The sequence below is a fragment of the Mesoplodon bidens genome, assembly GCF_964165515.1.
Source record: "Mesoplodon bidens genome assembly, chromosome: X".
In the NCBI taxonomy this organism is placed as follows: Eukaryota; Metazoa; Chordata; class Mammalia; order Artiodactyla; family Ziphiidae; genus Mesoplodon; species Mesoplodon bidens.
The window spans coordinates 97555768-97570923 of NC_138163.1; positions in this window are offsets into that span (position 1 = coordinate 97555768).

The window sequence follows — 15156 nt, forward strand, 5'->3', positions numbered from 1 at the left end:
TGGAATTTTAGGTATCTGGGTTGTTTCTGCAATATCCCAGGATGTGAGGTCTCCAATCTCTTTGTGTGTGTAGGTCTCAGTTGTGAGGTCCTGATCTATTTGTGGGTATAGTCACCAGAATGGGAGAGCTCTGATATGTTTGTGGGTGTCTGTCACAGACTGAGAGGTCACTGATTTGTTTGTGCATATAGGTCCCGGGATCTGAGATCTGTGATCTTCTTGTCACTATAATTACCAGTATGTGAGGTATCGTTCATGGGTGTATGTCAAAAATGTAAGTCCTCTGATATGTTTGTGGGTTGAATGAACCTGGTTGTAAGGTTTCTTTTTGTTTGTGGGTTATGTCTCAGTGTGTGAGACTTGTGAGGTCTTTTTGGGTATAGGTCCCATGGTGTGAGGTCTCTGATTGGTTTGGGGGATTATTTACTGGTTTATGACCTTTTTTGTCATTGTATGTTCCAGGATGTGAGGTCTGTGACTGTTTGTCATTGTATGTTCCTATATGTGAGGTCTCTTACATGGGTGTGTGTAAAACAATGTCGTCTTTGACCTATTTGTGGTTGTGAGTCCTTGGGTGTAAGGTTGCTGATTTATGGATTTAATTCCTAGAGTTTGGCATTGCCAACTTGTTCGCAAATATATGTCCCATCATGTGATGTCTCTTATCTTTTCGGGGGTGTATATCCCTTGACGTGAGGTTGTCATCTATTCCTCAATGTATTTCCCCAATGAGAGAGGTAAGGTCTCTCACCTGTGTAAGGGTGTATGTCTTGTGATGTGAGGCCCCTAATTTATTTGCAGGTGTATTCCCAGGATATGAGCTCTCTCCTCTCTTTTGAGTGATATATTCCAATTTGAGAGGACTCTGCTTCATTTCTGAATGTTTTTCCCAGTATGTGGGGTCTCTGATCTGTTTTTGGTGGATACTGCAGGATTTGAGTTCTCTGGTATATTATGTATATATGTCTCAGGTTGTGAGGTTCCTAATCTCTTTGTGGGTGTACATCACAGAATGGGGGTCTCTGATCTGTTTGTGTGTGATTATCAAGGGTGTAAGGCCTGATCTGATTGTGCATTTATGTCCCAGGATGTAAGAACCCCAGCTGTTTGTAGGCATTTGTCCCAGGATGTGAGGTCTCTGATCTGTTTGGGTATATTTGTCCAGGGGTGAGATTTCTGATCTGTTTTAGGGTGCATATCCCAGGATGTAAGGTCTCAGATCTCACTGTGGGCCTAATTCCCAGGATTTAAGGTATCTAATTATTTGTGTGTTTCTCTACTTTTTTTTTTTTTTTTTTTGCGGTACGCGGGCCTCTCACTGTTGTGGCCTCTCCCGTTGCAGAGCACAGGCTCCGGACGCACAGGCTCGGCGGCCATGGCTCACGGGCCTAGCCGTGCTGCGGCATGTGGGACCCTCCCGGACTGGGGCACGGACCCGCGTCCCCTGCATCGGCAGGCGGACTCTCAACCACTGCGCCACCAGGGAAGGCCTCTCTACCTTTTTTTTTTTTTTCTCGTGGTACGCGGGCCTTTCACCGCTGTGGCCTCTCCCGTTGCGTAGCACAGGCTCCGGAAGCGGAGGCTCAGCGGCCATGGCTGACGGGCCCAGCCGCGCTGCGGCATGTGGGACCCTCCCAGACTGGGGCACGGACCCGCGTCCCCTGCATCGGCAGGCGGACTCTCAACCACTGCGCCACCAAGGAAGGCCTCTCTACCTTTTTTTTTTTTTTTTTGCGGTATGCGGGCCTCTCACTGTTGTGGCCTCTCCCGTTGCGGAGCACAGGCTCCGGATGCGCAGGCTCAGCGGCCATGGCTCACGGGCCCAGCCGCTCCGCGGCATATGGGATCCTCCCGGACCGGGGCATGAACCCGTATCCCCTGCATCGGCAGGCGGACTCTCAACCACTGCGCCACCAGGGAGGCCCTACTTTTTTTTTTTTTTTTTTTTTTTTTTTTCTCGTGGTACGCGGGCCTTTCACCACTGTGGCCTCTCCCGTTGCGTAGCACAGGCTCCGGAAGCGGAGGCTCGGCGGCCATGGCTGACGGGCCCAGCCGCGCTGCGGCATGTGGGACCCTCCCGGACCGGGGCACGGACCCGCGTCCCCTGCATCGGCAGGCGGACTCTCAACCACTGCGCCACCAGGGAAGGCCTCTCTTTTTTTTTTTTTTCTCGTGGTACGCGGGCCTTTCACCGCTGTGGCCTCTCCCGTTGCGTAGCACAGGCTCCGGAAGCGGAGGCTCGGCGGCCATGGCTGACGGGCCCAGCCGCGCTGCGGCATGTGGGACCCTCCCAGACTGGGGCACGGACCCGCGTCCCCTGCATCGGCAGGCGGACTCTCAACCACTGCGCCACCAGGGAAGGCCTCTCTACCTTTTTTTTTTTTTTCTCGTGGTACGCGGGCCTTTCACCGCTGTGGCCTCTCCCGTTGCGTAGCACAGGCTCCGGAAGCGGAGGCTCGGCGGCCATGGCTGACGGGCCCAGCCGCGCTGCGGCATGTGGGACCCTCCCGGACTGGGGCACGGACCCGCGTCCCCTGCATCGGCAGGCGGACTCTCAACCACTGCGCCACCAGGGAAGGCCTCTCTTTTTTTTTTTTTTTCTCGTGGTACGCGGGCCTTTCACCGCTGTGGCCTCTCCCGTTGCGTAGCACAGGCTCCGGAAGCGGAGGCTCAGCGGCCATGGCTGATGGGCCCAGCCGCGCTGCGGCATGTGGGACCCTCCCGGACTGGGGCACGGACCCGCGTCCCCTGCATCGGCAGGCGGACTCTCAACCACTGCGCCACCAAGGAAGGCCTCTCTACCTTTTTTGTTTTTCCTCGTGGTACGCGGGCCTTTCACCGCTGTGGCCTCTCCCGTTGCGTAGCACAGGCTCCGGAAGCGGAGGCTCGGCGGCCATGGCTGACGGGCCCAGCCGCGCTGCGGCATGTGGGACCCTCCCGGACTGGGGCACGGACCCGCGTCCCCTGCATCGGCAGGCGGACTCTCAACCACTGCACCACCAGTGAAGCCCTCTCTACTTTTTAACGGGTGTACATCCCATGCTGTGAGTTCTCTGATCTGCTAGGAGGATTATTTCCCAAAATTTGAGATTTCTGATTTGTTTTTGGGTACATACCATAGAATATGAAGTCTTAGATCTCTTAGGGTGTGTATGTCCAGAGAGTGTAAGGTCTGTGACCTCTCTGTGGTTGTGTTTCATGGTATGAAGTCCCTTCTCTGTTCATTCCTATGTTTCAGTATGTGCTGTCTGCTCACGACTTTTGTCGGGGACGTAGGTGTTCTGATCTGTTTGTTTTATATTCCAGGACTTGAAGTCTCTCATCTGCTTGGTGGTGAATGTCCCAGAGTGAGGTGTCTGAGCTCTTTGTGTGTGTATGTCCCAGGGAGGGAGGGCCATGACGGGTTTGTGGGTATATATTGTGAGGTTTCTGATCTGTTTAGAAGTGAATTCCAGCAAGTGCTATATCTGAACTCTTTATGAGTGTATGTACCTGGCTTTGAGGACTCTCACATGTTTGTCAGTATGTGTGCTGGTGTGAGAACGCTAATCTATTTCTGGGTGTACTACCCCGTATGTGAGGTCTCTGAACTGTTTGTAGGCTTGTGTTGCAGGATTTGAGGTCTCTGATTTCTTTTTTATTTATTTACTTATTTATTAATTTTTGGCTGCATTGGGTCTTCGTTGCTGCACGTGGGCTTTCTCTAGTTGCGGCGAGCAGGGGCTACTCTTCGTTGTGGTGTGTGGGCTTCTCATTGAGGTGACTTCTCTTGTTGCACAGCACGGGCTGTAGTGCATGGGCTTCAGTAGTTGCAGCAAGTGGGCTCAGTAGTTGCGGCACATGGGCTCTAGAGCGCAGGCTCAGTAGTTGTGGCGCACAGGCTTAGTTGTTCCACGGCACATGGGATCTTCCCAGACCAGGGCTCGGACCTGTGTCCCCTGCATTGGCAGGCGGATTCTTAACCACTCTGCCACCAGGGAAGTCCCTGTAATTTCTTTATGGCTATATTTTCCAGGTTTTTAGGTCCCTGATCTGTTTGTGGGTGTATATTTCAGGTGTGAGCTCCCTGATTAGTTTGTGGATGTGTGTATTCCAGGATATGTGTCTATGCACGTATGTCTCTGTTCAGCTGAAGACTGGCCCGCAGCGATATCCATGTCTCAATCCCTGGAGCCTGTGACTATGTTAACTTTCTGGCAGAAGGGACTTTGCAGATGCAGCTATGTTAAACACCTTAATGCTGGGAGTTTATCCTGGATTATCCAGGTGGGCCCAGTGTAATCACTAAGGTCCTTACGTGTGGGAGGCAGGATGGTGAGAGTCAGAAATAACACTGTGACAATGCAAGCTGTCAAAGAAGGTGATGTCATGATGGAAGCAGAGTCAGAGAAGGAGATATGACACCTGAAGCAGAGAGCAAAGAGATCAGAGAGACATTTGAAGATGAAACACTGCTGGCTTTGAAGATGGAGGAAGGGGCCGTGAGCCAAAGACTGCAGACAGCCTCTAAAACTGGAAAATGCAAGGAAGTGCATTCTCTCTTGGAGCCTCCTGGAGGAAGGTAGCTCTGCCAACAACTTGATTTTATCTATGTAAGACTCAGTTTTGGGTCTCTGACCTATAGAAATGTAAGATAATAAATTAGTGTTGTTTTACAACACTAAGATTGTAGTAATTTGTTACAGCAGTGATAGGAAATGAGCACAGTGTCCCGGGTTGTGATGTCTCTATCTGGTTGTAAGTGCACATCCCAGGATGATAACTCCATCATCTGTGAATGTGCGTCTGATGGTGTGAGGGTGTGTGTCCCCAAATTTGTGGTCTCTGAGCTGTTTGTTGGTTTATGTCTCAGAATGTGAGGTCTCCGATCTGTATGTGTCCTAGGATGCTAGGTCTCTGAGCTGATTCAGGGTGTATGTCCAGTATATGAGGTCTTTTTTTGGCCTTGTGGCTTATGGGATCTTAGTTCCCCAGACCAGGGATTGAACCCAGGTTCATGGCAGTGAAAGCACTGAGACCTAACTACTGGACTGCTGGGGAACTCCCATAGTATATGAGGTCTTTAAGATGTCTGTGGTTTGCATTCCAGGTTATTAGGTCTCTGGTGTGTTTTGGAGGTATTTCTGATGATAGTGAACTTGCTGCTTTCCTTGGTGGTACATCTACCAGAATATGAGGTCTCTAATCTGTTTAGTTATGAATATCCAAGTTGTGAGGTTTCATAGAGCTCGCTGTGAGTGTACATCCCTTGGCCCGAATCCTCTGATCTCTTGTGAATACTTGTCCTTGTCTGTGAGCTCTCTGATCTCTTTGCAGGTACATGTCACAAGATATTCGTTCTGTGATCTATTTCTGGCTCTTTTTCATAGCATGTCTGGTCTCTGACATGCTTGTGTGAGTGTACATTGCAGGATCTGAGATCTCTGATATAGTTGTGGGTGTCTGGTTTTATACGGTCTCTGATGTGTTCTGGAGTATATCCCGTGACGTCCCCTGTTCTGTTTGTTGGTATATTTCTCAGAGTGTGAGATCTCTGATCTTTTTTTTTTTTTTTTGCGGTACGCAGGCCTCTCACTGTTGTGGCCTCTGCCGTCGCGGAGCACAGGCTCCGGACACGCAGGCTCAGCGGCCATGGCTCACGGGCCCAGCCGCGCCGCGGCATGTGGGATCTTCCCGGACTGGGGCACGAACCCGTGTCCCCTGCATCGGCAGGCAGACTCTCAACCACTGCGCCACCAGGGAAGCCCCTCTCTGATCTCTTTGAAGGCATAGATTGCAGGGTTTGAGGTCTGTGGTCTCTTTGTGGTTACATGTCCAGGTTGTGAGGTCTCTAATCTGTTTGTTGAGGTGTATCCCAGGATGTGAACTCTCTGATCTTTGTGTGTGTGTCAGGAGTGGGTGGGGTGGTATATGTCTAATGGTGTGAAGATTCAGATCTGTTTTCTGGTAAATGAACCAGGTTAGAAGGACTCTGATGTGTTTGAGGATGTTTTCCCAGGATGTGAGTTCTCTGATCTGTTTCTGAATACAGGTTCTAGGACGTGAGGTCTCAGAGCTCTTTGTGGATGTACATCCCAGGCGTGAGTTCCCTGAGCTGTTGGAGGTTGTATACCCCAGGGTGTTAGATCTCTGATGCTTTTGGTGTTATTTGCAAGCGTATGAGATTTCTGATTTATATGCTCAAACATATAACAGGATGAGAGGTTTATTATGTGTTAAAGTGTGTATATCCAATGTATGAGGTTTCCAAGCTCTTTCTGGATGTATATCTCAAGGTTGAGGTCTCTGATCTGTTTGCAGGTATGTGCCTTAGGATTTGAGCTCTCTCATCTCCTTGTTGGTATATGCCCCAAGATGTCAAGTATCTTTAATTACTTATATGAGCTCATTACTTTATATGAGCTCTCTAACGTGTTGTAGATTCTTATTGCTGGGTTTGAGGTCTCTGAGCCATTTTTGGTTGTATTTCTCAGATGAGGTCTTTGATCCATTTGTGTGTGTATCACAGTATGTGAAGTTTTTTTTTCTGGTCTCTTTTGCGTGTTAGTCAAGGGTGTGAGGTCTGTCTGTCTGTGGGTATGTGTCCCACAATGTACATCTCTCTGCTCTCTTTATATATATGGCTGAGGGTAGCAGGTCTCTGATTACTTTCTAGATGTGTGACTCTGGATGAGGGATGTGAGCTATTTCTTGTGCATGCCCCAGGATTTTCGCTTTTCGAGCTTTTTGGGGGTGTGTGTTTTGTGATGTGAAGTCTCTAATTGTGTGTATATGTCTCTGCTCTGCCGACTTAAGGCCTCCTAAAGATGTCATAATCCTTGTCTCATGTTCTCATCCTTGGAAACTGTGAAGATGTGACCTTACATGTTAAAAGGTACTTTGCAGATGTGATTAAATTAAGCATATTGAGATGGGGAGATTTTCTTAGATTTTCTAGGTGGGTCCAATGTAATCCAATGAAATGAGGGGGACAGGATGGTTATTGTCAGGAACGCAAAGTAATGACACGGGCCAGGTCAGATACAGTGATCTCATGATGGAGATGTTTGTGGGTATGTGTCCCAGCTTGTGAAGTCCTTGAGCTGTTGTTGGGATGTGACATTTCTAATTGTTTGTGCATATATGTCTGTAGTTGGGCAAACAATAGGTCCCAGCAAAGGGCATGTGACCAGGGAGCCCTAATCGGGGAGGAGATATGATGATGGAAGCAGAGTCAGAGATCAGTGAGATTTGAAGATGAAGTGATTATGGCTTTGCAGGTGTAGGAAGGGGCCAGGGACCAAGAATGCTGGCAGTTCTGGAAACTGGAAAAGGCAAGGAAATGGATTCTCCCTAGATTCTCCAGAAGGAAGACAGCTGTGTTGGCACCTTACTTTAGGACCGTAAGACCCATTTTTGGGTTTCTGACCTACACAAATGTAATATGATAAGTAAATTTGTGTTTTTTCATGATACTAAGATTGTGGTGATTTGTTAGAACAGCATTAAGAAACGAATGGGTTTGCAGTGTCTCTATCTGGCTGTCCGAGGATGTGAACTCCACAGTGTTTGTGAGTGTGTGGATGATGGTGGGGGTCTCTGATCTGTGTGTGGCTGTGTGAACCAGGGTGAGAGATCTCTGACCTGTTTGAGAGTGTGTGTCCCCCTAAAATTGTGGGCTCTGAGGTTTTTGTGGGTGTACATCCCAGGACATGCAGGCTCTGGTCTGTTTGTGAGTGCATGTCCCAGGATATGAGGTCTCTGCACTGATTATTTTTTAACTTTTTCTTTTATATTGGAGTATAGTTGATGAACAGTGTTGTGTTAGTTTCAGATGTACAGCAAAGTGATTCAGTTATACATATATATGTACCTATTCTTTTCCAAATTCTTTCCCATTTAGGTTGTTCCATAATATTGAGCAGAGTTCCCTGTGCTATACAGTAGGTCTTTGTTGATTATCCATTTAAAATATAGTAGTGTGTACATGTCAATCCCACACTCACTAACTACCCCACCCCCCCATCCTTCCCCCCTGGTAACCATAAGTTTGTTCTCTAAGTCTGTCTTCACTGATTTTGTGTGTACGTATATGAGGTCTCTGAGATGTCTGTGAGTTATGTCTAGGTTGGTAGGTCTTGGATGTTTCACAGGTATTTCTGAAATAGGAGATTTCTGATTCATTGGGTGATGTATGTATATACATATATAGATACACATATATACATATATATAAATACATATGTATATGCATATATACATACCAGGATGAGTGGTCTCTGATCTGTTTTGGTGTGTATATCCAGGTGTGAGGTTTGAAGCTCATTATGGCTGTATTTCATAGGGCTTGAGGTCTCTGATCTTTCTGTGGGTCTGTGTCCCAAGACATGAACCCTTGGAACTCTCTGTGGGTGTTCTGTGAAGATGTCAGGTATACAGTCAGCCTCGAGGTGTTTTTCTTAGAATGTGAGGTCTCTTCTTTGATTGTGGGTGTGTGTTGCAAGACTGGAGATCTCTGATCTGTTTGTGGGTGTATGTCTTGGGATGCAAGGTCTCTCTTCTGTGTGTGGGTGCATTTCTCAGATGAGGTCTCTGTTCTGTTTTCGCCTTTCTATCTCAGTATTTGTTTCTGATCTCTTTGTGTGTGTTTGTCAAGGATGTGAGAAGTCTTCTATTTGTGGTTATATGTGCCAGTTTGTGAGGTCCCTACCCTGTTTGTGGGTAGATGACACAGAACGTGTGCCTCACTTCTTTTTTGGATGTATGGCCAGGGTTGGGAGGTGTCTGACCTCCTTGGAATTGTATGGCATGGAATGTGAGGTCTTTGAGCTACTTATGCGCATACATCTCAGGATGGGGTGTTTTTAATTGCTTGTGGAAGTATATCTGGGGTTGGTGGAATAAAGGTCCCTGAAAGCTGTCCATGTCCTAATCTCTGGAACAAGTTAAAAAGTCCTCTGCAGATGTGATGAAGTAATCATCTTGAGATGGAGGAGATTATCCTGAATTTTCCAGGTGAGCACAGTGTCATCACAAGGGAGCTTATAGGAGAGAGACAGAGCGGTCAGTCAGAGAAGCAGATGTGATGACAGAAATAGAAATCAGAGAGAGAGATTTGAAGATGAAAACATTGCTGGCTTTAAAGTTGGAGGAAGGGGCCACGAGCTAAGAAACGCAGGCAGCTTCAGGTACTGGAAAAGGCAAGGGAACAGATTCTCCCCGAGAGCCTCCAGGAGCAATGAAGCTCTGCCCACAACTTGAGTTTAGCCCGTTGAAACCCATTTTTTGGCTTCTGACCTGTGGAAACATCAGGTAATGAATTGGTGTTGCTTTATGATACTAAGATTGTGACTTTTTACAACAGCGATTGGAAATGAGCAGTGTGCTGGGTTGTGATGTCTCTATCTGGTTGTCGGTGCACATGCCAGGATGTGAACTCCATGATCTGTTTGTGAGTGTGTGTCTGATGGTGGGAGGTCTCTGATCTTGTGCAGGTGTATGAACCATGTTGAAAGGTCTTTGAATGTTTGAGGATGTGTGTCCCAGAACTTGTGGTCTTGTAGCTGTTTGTGGGGATATGTCTCAGAATGTGAGGTCTCCACAAATTTTTTGTGTGTGCATGTCCTAGGATGTGAGGTGTCTGAGCTGATTTGGGGAGCACATTCCAGTATGTGAGGTCTCTGATCTGTTTCTGGTGTTTTCTTACCCTGAAAGATCTCTGACTTGATTGTGATTGTGGGTTTCAGAACTTGAGGTCTCTGATCCATTTGTGGGTCTCAGGTATCTATGACCTCAACATTGTGGAACATATCCCAGGATGTGAACTTTCTGATCTGTTTGTTATACATGACCCAGGGCTTGAGGTTTCTGATCTATTTGTGGGTATGCGTTGCAGAGTTTGAAGTCTGTGGTCTTTTTGTGACTTCATGTGCAGGTTGTGAGGTCTCTAATCTGTGTGTGGATGCATATCCCAGGATTTCAGCTCCCTGATCTGTTTGACGGTGTATATCACATGGTGTGAGACCTCTGAACTATTTGTTTGAGGTCTCTGATCTGTTTGTGGCTACATGTCCGGGTGGTGAGGTCTGTAATCCCTTTATTGGTCTGTGTCCCAGGATGTGGATGCCCTGATCTGTTTGTGGGTATCATCTGATGGTATGAAATGTCTGATGTGTTCACTGGCCAGTGAACCAGAGCGTGAAGTCTCCAACCTGTAGGAGGGTGTTCTCCCAGGATCTGAGTTCTCTAGTCCATTTGCTTTTGGCTTGTCCTAGGAAGTGTTTGGTCTCTGAACTCTTTATGAATGTTCATCCCAAGGATGTGAGTCCTCTGAGCTCTTGGGGTGTGCACGTTCCAGGTTGTCAGATCTCTGAAATTTGGGTAGGATACTTCCAAGCTTATGAGATTTCTGGTTTGTTTGCTGATATATGTGTGAGTCTGTGTCTATATATCTATATCTATGTCTATATCTATATACTTACCTGATCTGAAGGTGTGTATGTCCAGGCTGTGAGGTTACTGAACTCTCGGTGGGTCATTTCCCTTGTTTTGAAACCTCTGACCTGTTTGGGAGGATGTCCCAAAATACAAGCTCTCTGACCTTTTAATGGGCATATGTTGTAAGATCTCAGGTCTGTGATTGGTTTCTGGTTCTTTCTTTCCTAGCATATGTGGTCTCTGACTTGATGGTGGGTATATATTACAGGATTTGAGATCTCTGATTTGTTTGTTGGTATCTCTCTCAGGTTGTGAGGTCTCTGATCTGTTTGTGAGTGTTTATCACAGTATGTGAGTGCCTGATCTCTTTGTGTGGGTTTATCCAAGGCGTGAGGTCTGTTCAGTTTGCTGCTCTTTGTGGGTTTATGTCTAAGAATGTGTTTCTCTCTGCAATTTGTGTGTGTATGTCCCAGATGGTGAGTTTAATTCCAAGTGATTGAGGACTCTGAGCACTTTTGGGGTATGTGTTCCAAAATGTATGTCTCTCTGTTCTTTTTGGAGGAATATGACAGGGTGGGAGGTGTCTCATCTATTTGGAAGTGTATGACTCAGAGCGTGAGGTCTGTGAGCTGTTTGTGCCTGTATGTCTTTGGTGTCTGAATAACAGCCCCCCGCCAAGAGGTCCACTTCCTAATCCCTGGAAACTGTGATTATGTTAATTTACACGGAAAAGGGGACTTTGCAGCTATGATTAACTTAGGCATCCTGAGATAAGGAGGTTATCCCAGATTACCTGGGTAGGCCCAGTGTAATCACAAGTGTCCTTATATGAGGGAAGCATGAAGGCAAGAGTCAGAGAACACAATGTAGTGACAGAAGTGGAGTCAGAAAAGGTGACGTGATGACATAAGCAGAGATCAAAGAGAGATGGAGATAGAGATAGATGAATACAAAGAGAGAGACATTTGAAGATGAAACCCTGCTGACTTTGAAGACAGAGGAAGGGGCCATGAGCTCGGGAATGCAGGCGGCCTGTAGGAACTGGGTTCTCGCTTAGGAACTCCAGAAGGAGGCCAGCTCTGCCGACACCTTGACTTTTACCTTGTAAAACTCCTAGCCAGTCTTCTGATCTGCAGAAATGTAAGATAACATATTTGTGTTGTTTTATGACAATAAGATTGTGGTGATTTGTTACAGCACCAAGTCCTGAGGAGATAAAAGGCCTGCACCTTCAAGAAATGGAATAGAAGGCTTCCCTGGTGGCGCAGTGGTTGAGAGTCTGCCTGCCGATGCAGGGGACACGGGTTCGTGCCCCGGTTCGGGAAGATCCCACATGCCGCGGAGCGGCTAGGCCCGTGAGCCATGGCTGCTGAGCCTGCGCGTCCGGAGCCTGTGCTCCGCAACGGGAGAGGCCACAACAGTGAGGCCCGCATACCACAAAAAAAAAAAAAAGAAATGGAATAGGGAATTTTCTGGTGGTCCAGTGGTTAGGACTCCGCGCTTTCACTGTCGAGGGCCTGGGCTCAATCCCTGGTTGGGGAACTAAGATCCCACAAGCCTCATAGTGCAGCCAAAAAAAAAAAAATTTAAAAAAAGAAGTAGAATAAATGTGGCCTTCTTTTCAGAAAGAAGAAAGGAAGGAAGGGAGGGGAGAGAGAGAGAAAGAGGGAAAGAAAGAAAGAGGGAAGGGAGGAAGGAAGGAGATGAACACAATGTCCCAGGTTGTGATGTCTCTATCTGGTTGTCAGTGCACATTCCAGGATGTGAACTCCACCATCTGTGGGTTTGTGTCTGCTGGTTGGGAGGTCTCTGATTTGTGTGCAGGTGTTTGAACCAGGGTGTGAGGTCTCTGATCTCTTTGATGTTGTGTGTCCCAGAATTTGTGGGCGCAGCTCTTTTGGGGCATATGTCCTAGGAGAGAAGGTCTCTGATCTGAGTTTGTGTACAGGTCCCAGGATGTGAGTTCTCTGAACTGTTGAGGTGTGCATGCTCAGGGTGTAAGGATTCTGAGCTCTTTGTGGGTACATTTCCCCTTTGCTTGAAACCCCAGATCTGTTTCTAGGTCTATGTCCCATGATATGAGGCTTCCTGATTTGTTTGTCTCAGTCTCATGGTGTGAGGCCTCTGGTATGTTTGCTGGTGAGTGAAGCCAGGTGTATATGCCATGATGGGAATTCCCTCATCTGTTTGTGGGTACTTGTCTCTTGTCTGATAGTGTGAAGTATCTGACCTTTTTTTTTTTTTTTTGGCTGTGCTGGGTCTTTGTTGCTGTGCACAGGCTTTCGCTCATTGTGGTGGGCGGGGGCTACTCTCTGTTGTGGTGTGTGGGCTTCTCACTGCGGTGGTTTCTCTTATTGCGGAGCACAGGCTCTAGGTGTGCGGGCTTCAGTAGTTGTGGCTCCCGGGCTCTAGAGCGCAGGCTCAGTAGTTGTGGTGCACGGGCTTAGTTGCTCCGCGGCATGTGGGATCTCCTTGGACCAGGGCTCGAACCTGTGTCCCCTGCACTGGCAGGCAGATTCTTAACCACTGTGCCACCAGGGAAGTCCCTGAAGTGTCTGACCTTTTCACTGGGGAATGAACAAGGGTATGAGGTCTCTGATGTGTCTGAGGGTGTTTTCCCTGGAGGTGAGTTCTCTGATCTGTTTCTCAATGCATGTCACAGGATGTGAGGTCTCTGATGTTTTGTGAATGTACATCCCAGAGTGTGAGGTCTCTGAGCTGTTTGTGGGTATTTATTCCAGGTTGTAAGATGTCTGATGTCTTACGGGGATATTTTAAGCATTTTTTACTTGTTTGTTGGCATATATGCTGTGAAGTGAAATTCTTACCTATTAAAGTCTATGTATATCAGTATTGATATAGATATAGATAGATCGATAGAGATAGAGATAGATATATTCCAGGATGTGAGATTTCTAAGCTTGTTCTGGGTGCGTATTTCAGGATGTGGGCCTCTGATCTGTTTGTGGATGCATGTCCCATGTTGACAGCTCTCCGATGTGCTTCTGGGTTTATTTCCGTGCACTTGTTTCCGGGAGGATCTCTTGTTTGTGGGTGTGTATCCCAGGATCTGAGTTCTCCCATCTCCTTGAGTCTGTGTGCCCCAAGGTTTCCAGTGTCTGTATTTATCTGGGTGAATTTACCAGCATGTGAGGTCTGTAACCTGTTTGTCAGTTCATGTTGCAGGATTGGAGGTCTCTGGTGTGGTTTGGGTTGTATTTCTCAGATCGGGTCTTTGATCTGTTTGTGCATGTATGTCACATGTGAGTGTATCATCTCCTTGGATGTGTTTGTAAAAGGGTATATGAGGTCTGTTCTATTTGGGGTTATATGTCCCAGTTTGTGAGGTCCCTGATCTGTCTGTGTGTATATGTCAGAGAATGTGGGCTTTTTTTCTGCTCTTTGTGTGTGTATGTCCCAGAGTCAGAGGTCTAGTGTATTTGGGGGTCCTAGAATGTGGATCCTTGATCTCTTTGTGCATGTATATCCCAGCATGTTGGGTCCCTCTTCTCTTCGGGGGTGTGTGTCCCAGAGAGTGCATTCTCTTATGCCTTTGTGAGTTTAATTCTCAAGGTGTGAGGACTCTAAGCATTATTTGGTGAACGTTCCAGAATGTGCGGCTCTCTCATCTTTTGCATGTATGTCCCTGGGCGGAAGGTCTCTGATGTCTTTGGAGGTGAGTGGCTCCAGATGTGAATTTTTTGAGCACCTCATGGATGTATGTCCCAGGATGTGAGGTTTCTTTCTGTTCGTGCATGTATATTCTGTTTGCTCAAATAATGGATCATCAAATATGTCCTCACCCCGTTCCTGGAACTTGTTAATGTGTTGTCTTACCTGGAAAAGGAGACTTGGCGGATATGTATTAGTAAGCATCCTGAGATTGGGGCAGTTATCCTGCATTACTTACGAGGGTCCAGTATGATCACAGTATAATCTTTTTTTTTTTTTTTGGTACGCGGGCCTCTCACTGTCGTGGCCTCTCCCGTTGCGGAGCACAGGCTCCGGACGCGCAGGCTCAGCAGCCATGGCTCATGGGCCCAGCTGCTCCATGGCATGTGGGATCTTCCCGGACCGGGGCACGAACCCGTGTCCCCTGCATCGGCAGGCGGACTCTCAACCACTGCACCACCAGGGCAGCCCAACAGTATAATCTTTATATGAGAGAGGCAGAACCTTCAGGATCAGAGAAGACCAAGTGACTGTGTATGTCGAGACAGGGAGGGCTCTGTGGTGACATAAGTAAAGTCACAAAAGGCAATGTGATGGCACAAGATGTGAGGTCAGAGAGAGAGAGATTTGAAGTTACAATGCTTGGATCCTCTGACCTGTTTGTGGGCTATGCCACAAGATGTCCCGTCCGCCATCTGGTGTATTTTCTGGGTGTATTTTTCAGCTCATGGAGTATCTAACTTGATTGTGGATGGATGTTGCAGGCTTTGAAGTCTTTGTTTGTTTGTTTGTTTGTTTGTTTTGTATCCAGACTGTGATATCTCTAATCTTTTTGTCAATGTACATCCCAGGACTTGAGCCCTCTGATCTATTTGTGGGTGTATTCCCCTATATAGGAGGACTGATTTCCATGTGCGATTTGTAGGTTTTGATGTGTCTGATCTGTTGGTGAATGTCCAAGGATGTGAAGTCTCTGAGGTGTTTGTGGGTGTATTTCCCAATATGTGATTTTTGGGGGAGCTGTTTGTGGATGAGTATTCCAGAACGTGTGTCTCTCTCCACTTTGTG